The sequence below is a fragment of the Paroedura picta genome, chromosome 16 (assembly GCF_049243985.1).
Source record: "Paroedura picta isolate Pp20150507F chromosome 16, Ppicta_v3.0, whole genome shotgun sequence".
Classification (NCBI taxonomy): Eukaryota; Metazoa; Chordata; class Lepidosauria; order Squamata; family Gekkonidae; genus Paroedura; species Paroedura picta.
The window spans coordinates 12,007,439-12,014,456 of NC_135384.1; the positions used below are offsets into that span (position 1 = coordinate 12,007,439).

Here is a 7,018-nt window from a genome sequence, read left to right on the forward strand (position 1 = left end):
ACCCCCGTGCATAATGGGTCCCACAGAGTTATCTGATACCAGATCTTTGTTATCCCTACTTAGCCATGACTATCACTGGGAGGCCCACTCCCTTTCCCCTTCTCTCTCTTTCTCTGCTTCCTCCTCTCCTCTCCCCTTCCCTTCTCTTCCCTCTCCTCTCTCTCCCATCCAAGTCTATCTTGCAAAGTCAAAGGGTTGGATCCTGTCTTTACACTGTTCTATTTCACCCAGTCTCCATTCTTATTGCAATACTCATCTTGTTTGACTTTTATCCATGCAGGACCCATGTTTCCTGACTATCATTTTGGAATCTAAAAGGGGTCTCTTCTCTTTCTTGTTTCCCCAGCAGCAGGAATGCTGGTATGATACAACCTAAAATGAGGCAAAGAACCATATAGTCGTCCCTGAGATCCAGGGATGGATGGAGGGACAGATGGATGGAAGGATTGGTGGATGGATAGAGATGGAGGGAATTCTTTGGCTGCTGGCAGAGCAATTCTGCTCCCACATTGAGCTGCATATTTCAACAACATAGAGGACCACACTTAAGAAGGACGCTAAATATTTGTCATTCTAGGAGGCAAGCAACAGATTCCAAATCCTAAATGTTAGCAAGATTTGAGCAACCTGTTCCAACGATCAGACTTACTTTTTGGATTCAGCCAGCATATGGATCTTCACCAAATGTCTACCTGATAGAATGCTTGCCATCTGAGTGAAAATTAAAAGTACATTTGGTCAACTAGTAAAACTTGTTTTTGGCAACCAGCACTCTGAGTTTAGTCAGAACAGACATTTAGTTACATTACAATGAGAACCAGCATGGTGTTGTGGTTAAGATCAGTAGATTCTAAAATGGAGAATTAGGTTTCATCCCACCCTCATCCACAACAAGCCTGCTGTCTGACTTTGACCAGTCCCAGTTCTCAAAAGGAAGGGAAGGTGTTTGGCAGCCATCACAGTTTTCTCAGAATTGTCTCAGCTTCGACTACCTCACAAGATGCCTGTTGTGGGGAAAGGAAGGGATGTGGGCTATAACAGCTTACTTTTCTTCTTCATCTTCTAGATTTAATGCATTCTCAAAAAGGAGAATCTCTGAGAATCCTATTACAGTGACTTACAAGGAAATGAGGTCCCTTATTCCAAGAAGAAAAACATCTGTCAAATAGTTTCTTCTTGGTTGTTATAATGGTGGTTTGGCACATGATTAGAGAATTTTTCCAACAAGAATACAAAGATACTTTCAATAGCAATAGTTTCTATAGAAAAGTGATCATTCTTTGTTCTTGGTTATAAGTTCCTAACAAGCTTTGCCCTTTATTTCACATCAGTTAGTGTGGATGCACAGATAACAATAGTACCACACCTCCTGTATCTTTGTATGTGCACACTGAGAGGAGAAGCAAGATGGTGGTAAGGCTAGCCAATTGTAGAAAAAAAATATATTGTTTGGCTCTTTGAGGGACTGTGTCCCAGTGGTAGAGCCTCTGCTTTGCATGCAGAAGGCTCCAAGTTCAACCCCACCATCTTCAAAGTAATGGAAGTAAAATTACATTTGTTAAACAAGCACATTTTGAACACAAAAATAAACCAGAAAGATAGTTGCCCTATAAATTAAGAGAAAGAGAAAATAAAATGATCTTGAGATTACAAACAGATTGTAAGATCTTTATGAATAACAGGGCTCTTTAGAATTATTCTGTAATTATTATTCTAATTTTTATAAAGAACATGATCTGTTGGTAAAAATAGAAGAATATCTTGGAAAGCAAAATTTACCCAAGATTACAAATGAACTTAGGTGATTTATGAATGGTCCTATGGAAATAAGAGAGATGTTGGAGGCAATAAAGAAAATTAATCCAGCAGAAATGCCAAGACCTTATGGTTTACTGGGAATATATTCTAAATATTTTAAGGATAAACTTTTAAAACCATTACAGAGTCCATTAACTTTATTTAACAGAATCAAAGAATGCCAGGGTCTTGGAAAGAGGCAAATATAATGCTCAAACATAAAGAGGGGCAAAACCTTTCTTGTTAGTTTAACAAGAAACTACAGATCAATACTACGCCAACCCTGCCTGGGAGACCCTCCACTCTCCTGGCAAGTGGATGGGAACTGACAACCCACGACTCAACGGCCACCTGGTGGTCCACCCAGTGATGCTACCAGCCTTGCTTAGACCTGATGAGCTCAAAACCTAGGAAGAGAAACTGATCCAAACAGCATTCCAAACATAATAAAGGTTCTTACAGTTCCAGTGTCAGTTCTATTGTGTTTATTATTCAAAATTAGCAACAGATTCTGGGGAGTCAAGCCAAAACGGTAGCTAGATAATTATGCCCATTTTCAAAGACAAAGCCTTTATTCAGTGGCTTTTCCCTCTGTTCCAATTGTATCTTCAAAACTTCTACAGTTTAATTTCCATACAGTATTAATTTCATACAGACAAGAAATCTGAATAATTGCTATTTTTAGCATAATTCGGCTATAGGCTCTTCCAAGTTAGCGAGGATCCATGACATTGCAAACTGGATCCTGTTCTGGCTTAACCCACCACAATATGCTGTTAATTTTGAACAATAAATATAGGAAAACATAATGGAAAGCTAATAGCATTTATATTCTTACATGCTAAGAAAGCATTTGATAATGTGAACTGGACTTTTTGTTTAAGATTTTAGAAAAAAATATTTTTTGAGAACATTTCTTGAAATGGGTGAAGTCAATGTGTATGTCACGGGCAGCACATACCATTAACCAAACCTTGTGAGATAGAAAAGGGGACAAGACAGGGTTGCACATTGTCACCTCTCTTCTTTATTTGAGCTCTATAAACTTTAACTACGAGGATAAGAGATGATGAGAGGACTGGAGGCAATAAGATACTGAAACAGATTTATACTTTCATACCTTGTCCGTGGCATAGGTATTGGCCTTGGATGACCCCTTAAAGGAAACAAGACATATGAATACCTAAACTAAATGAATTTGGTTTAGTAGAAGAATTTACATCAATACGTAGAAGGCAAAGATGTTAAATAAAACTATGAATGTATAAGAGTGAATAGATTTGATGGAGGGAAATCTGATTGTGAGGTATAAAAAGTTGAAATATCTGGCTATAATTTTTAGTAATGTGAATTATATGAACAATAAAATATGATGATGAGAGTCTGGAGGCTTTAAGATAAAAAAATAAATTTATAAATTCATACCTTCTCCGTGGAATTGTTGTTGGCTTTTTAGGACCCCTTAAAGAGCAATTAGATTTGATTGAAATATCTTTCCATAATGTTAAAAAGTATGAATTGTATGCTGCGACATTTTCAGTATTTAGGAATGATACATTTTTTAATATGTTTGCGTGAGACTCTCATTTCTGTCACTGGAAGGTACTGTCTCTGAGAATAAGGAACTTTGTAGAATGTGTATAAATCAATGCATACTTGTGTCACTAAGCACCATAAATGACCATTCAGCTCCAACTGTCAGTTCTGTCAGAGACCTGGGTGCTCCTTAAGCCTACAAGTAGCCTCTATTGCCTGTAAGTACTGAGGCTGCCATGGGTCCCCTGTCTTCCTAAGACACATAACCTTAATTGGCCCAGAGGACATCCTATATCATCTCTCTTTCAACAAACCTCCACCTCCGACTCCTCTCCAGTACCTAGTCTCTGAAGAAGTCTCTGACTTCTTCAACTCACACTCACTGACTAATGGCCCTTTTAAGAAGAAACTTCCAAAACCACTCTCTCTTCTCTTTCAGAAATGTCCCTTCTCACTAATGAGTCCTCGGTCCTATATAACTCACTTTGGGTTCCTAGCTATGGGGGTCCATAACCGATGCAATTTCAAAATAACTGGTAAGACATGGAATGAAGAAATAAATATATACAATGATGTATAGTTGTTAAGAAGAGCCTCTTGTGGCGCAGAGTGGTAAGGCAGCCGCCTGAAAGCTTTGCCCATAAGGCTGGGAGTTCAATCCCAGCAGCCGGCTCAAGGTTGACTCAGCCTTCCATCCTTCCGAGGTCGGTAAAATGAGTACCCAGCTTGCTGGGGGGTAAAACGGTAATGACTGGGGAAGGCACTGGCAAACCACCCCGTATTGAGTCTGCCATGAAAATGCTAGAGGGCGTCACCCCAAGGGTCAGACATGACTCGGTGCTTGCACAGGGGATACCTTTACCTTTACCTTTATAGTTGTTATATGACACTACATAAATGAGGGAAAATGTATAAAAAATACTTCATTTAAGTGTTGGTAATTTGAAGAACGTGAAGGAATATTTTACCTTATGTGGTAGACTTCGAATAGAGCCAATTATTTGGATACAATTCCACTCATTAATGCAAAAGATTTTAAAGATCAAACTACACTTGACCAGAAACCTTTCTTTTCAGATTGATGGATAGACAGAAAATAGAACTTTGCCTGTCTATGAAGTTATACCAGCAAGACTATTATTTGTGCAAAATTGGAAAACATCAACATTACACAGTAGAGAACTGGCTCCTGAAGATGCTGCAATTTGCAGAGATGGCTACTTTGATTAGATATAATACAGTCATAATATGCATTGCTAAATAGAAAACTATGTATTTTTCATGAAAGGGAAAAATTAAATTATGATGAGAGTCTGGAGGCATTAAGGTAAAAAATAAACTTATAAATTCATACCTTCTCCGTGGAATTGTTGTTGGCTTTTTAGGACCCCTTAAAGAGCAATTAGATTTGATTGAAAAAATTGATTTTGAGGTTTAAAAAGGTGAAATATCTTTCCATAATGTTAAGATGTATGAATTGTATGCTGTGATATTTTCAGTATTTAGGAATGATACATTTTTTAAATATGTTTGTGTGAGACTCTTACTTCTGTCACTGGAAGGTACTGTCTCTGAGAATAAGGAACTTTGTAGAAAGTGTATAAATCAATAAATCTTTAAACTTTGAATAGGAATATAAAATATGATGACAGTCTGGGGGCATTAAGATAAAAAAATGAACTTATACATCCATACCTTCTCCGTGGAATTGTTGTTGGCTTTTTAGGACCCCTTAAAGAGCAATTAAATTTGATTGAAAAATTTGATTTTGAGGTTTAAAAAGGTGAAATATCTTTCCATAATGTTAAGAAGTATGAATTGTATGCTGTGATATTTTCAGTATTTAGGAATGATACATTTTTTAATATGTTTGTGTGAGACTCTCAATTCTGTCACTGGAAGCTGTTGTGTCTGGGAATAAGGAACTTTCATGCCTCTGCACTTTAACATCTAAATCAGTGGTTCTCAACCTTCTTAATGCCATTACCCTTTAATGCAGTTCCTCATGTTGTGGTGACCCCCAACAATAAAATTATGCAAAAGTTCTTTTACAGAAATTAAACTGAAACTGACCAGTGGTGTGAAGATCCATTATTCATGATTATATATAAATTGGTTTTTTTCCGGGGTTTCTCAGTTCAGTTCTGCCTCTTGACCTGTCGAGCTGCACTACCACCTGGAGCACCTGGTAGGAGGCTGCGCTGGAGGCACTGCTGGAGTGGCTGGCAGCCGAGCACAGGCACCTGCAGGAGGAGCAGCAACAGTGGCAGCACCCCCCCAGCCAAGCTGCTCACCCTGCTGCGACCCCTGTGAAAGGGTTGTTTGACCCCCAAAGAGGTCTCAACTCCCAGGTTGAGAACCACTGCTCTAAATAAACAGATTTATTAAACTGTTCAACAGAAAGGTTTAGAAAGTTGTTCTTATTTATATCTTTCAGAAACAGAAGGGAACGGTGATCATGCTTGCTTGATCACCATCTTCTGCTTCTTCTTTGACTGACTGGGTTTCCTTACTTAAATATATCTTACAGAGGCTGTTACCTTGTATAATGTGTATAAATTACTGAATGCCTGTGTCACTAAAGGGACAAGACTGAGTTGCCCATTGTCTCTCTCTAGTTTATCTGAGCTCTTTAAACTTTGTATAGGATATTAGATATGAGAGAACTGGAGGAATTAAAATTTAAAAAAGAGATATAAATTAATACCTTCTCCGTGGAATTGGGTTTGGTCCTGGATGACCCCTTAAAGGAAATAGAAATATTAATACATAAACCAAAATAATTTGTTTTATAAAATAATTTAAATCAATAAGCAGAAAACAAAGATATTAACTAAAAGTATAATTTGTTTTAATGAAACCTTGAGAGATTCAAAAAGAGACAAGTCGGCATTGCCCACTGTCACCTCTCTTGTTTATTTGAGCTCTTTACACTTTGAATAAGATCCTCTTGTGGTGCAGAGTGGTAAGGCAGCAGTCATGCAGTCTGAAAGCTCTGCCCATGAGGCTGGGAGTTCGATCCCAGCAGCCGGCTCAAGGTTGACTCAGCCTTCCATCCTCCCGAGGTCGGTAAAATGAGTACCCAGCTTGCTGGGGGGTAAACAGTAATGACTGGGGAAGGCACTGGCAAACCACCCTGTATTGAGTCTGCCATGAAAACGCTAGAGGGTGTCACCCCAAGGGTCAGACATGACCCGGTGCTTGCACAGGGGATACCTTTACCTATACCTATACACTTTGAATAGAAGCATTTAAAATGATGAGAACACTGGAGGTTTTAAGATATAAGAAGAGACTCATACATTCATACCTGATCTGTGTCATTGGTCTTTTCCTTGGTGAATCGCTAAAAGGAAAGAGAAGTATTAATACATAACCTAAAATAATTTGATTTAGTAGAAGAATTTAAATTAATAAAGTAAAGACATAAAAGGGAAAAAAATTAAGTGATGATTGTGGTTCTGAGGACTAAGAAGAAGAATCTTATAAAGAACAACAAAGAAAACTGTTTTTAGGTATTAATCCTGCAGTAACTTTGTTGACCACTGAACTCAATTTTGCCTTCTCAGGCAGCATGTATCATTAAGGAAACCTCATAAGATTCAAAAAGGGTCAAGATAGGATTGCCCACTGTCACCTCTCTTGTTTATTAGAGCTCTTTAAAATTTGAATAAGAGCATAACAT

At 38.1% G+C, this 7,018-nt stretch overlaps 1 long non-coding RNA gene across 1 annotated transcript; it reads right to left on the reverse strand.

Annotated features, from left to right (window-relative positions):
- Window positions 1–648: 648 nt before the first annotated feature.
- LOC143825687 (uncharacterized) lies at window positions 649–6,661 on the reverse strand. The gene is made up of 7 exons (XR_013226971.1): window positions 6,644–6,661; window positions 6,041–6,076; window positions 5,029–5,064; window positions 4,688–4,723; window positions 3,223–3,258; window positions 2,918–2,953; window positions 649–711 (listed from the first exon to the last, which is right to left on the reverse strand). It is a non-coding gene; the product is annotated as an uncharacterized LOC143825687 (long non-coding RNA).
- Between the last annotated feature and the right edge of the window lie 357 nt (window positions 6,662–7,018).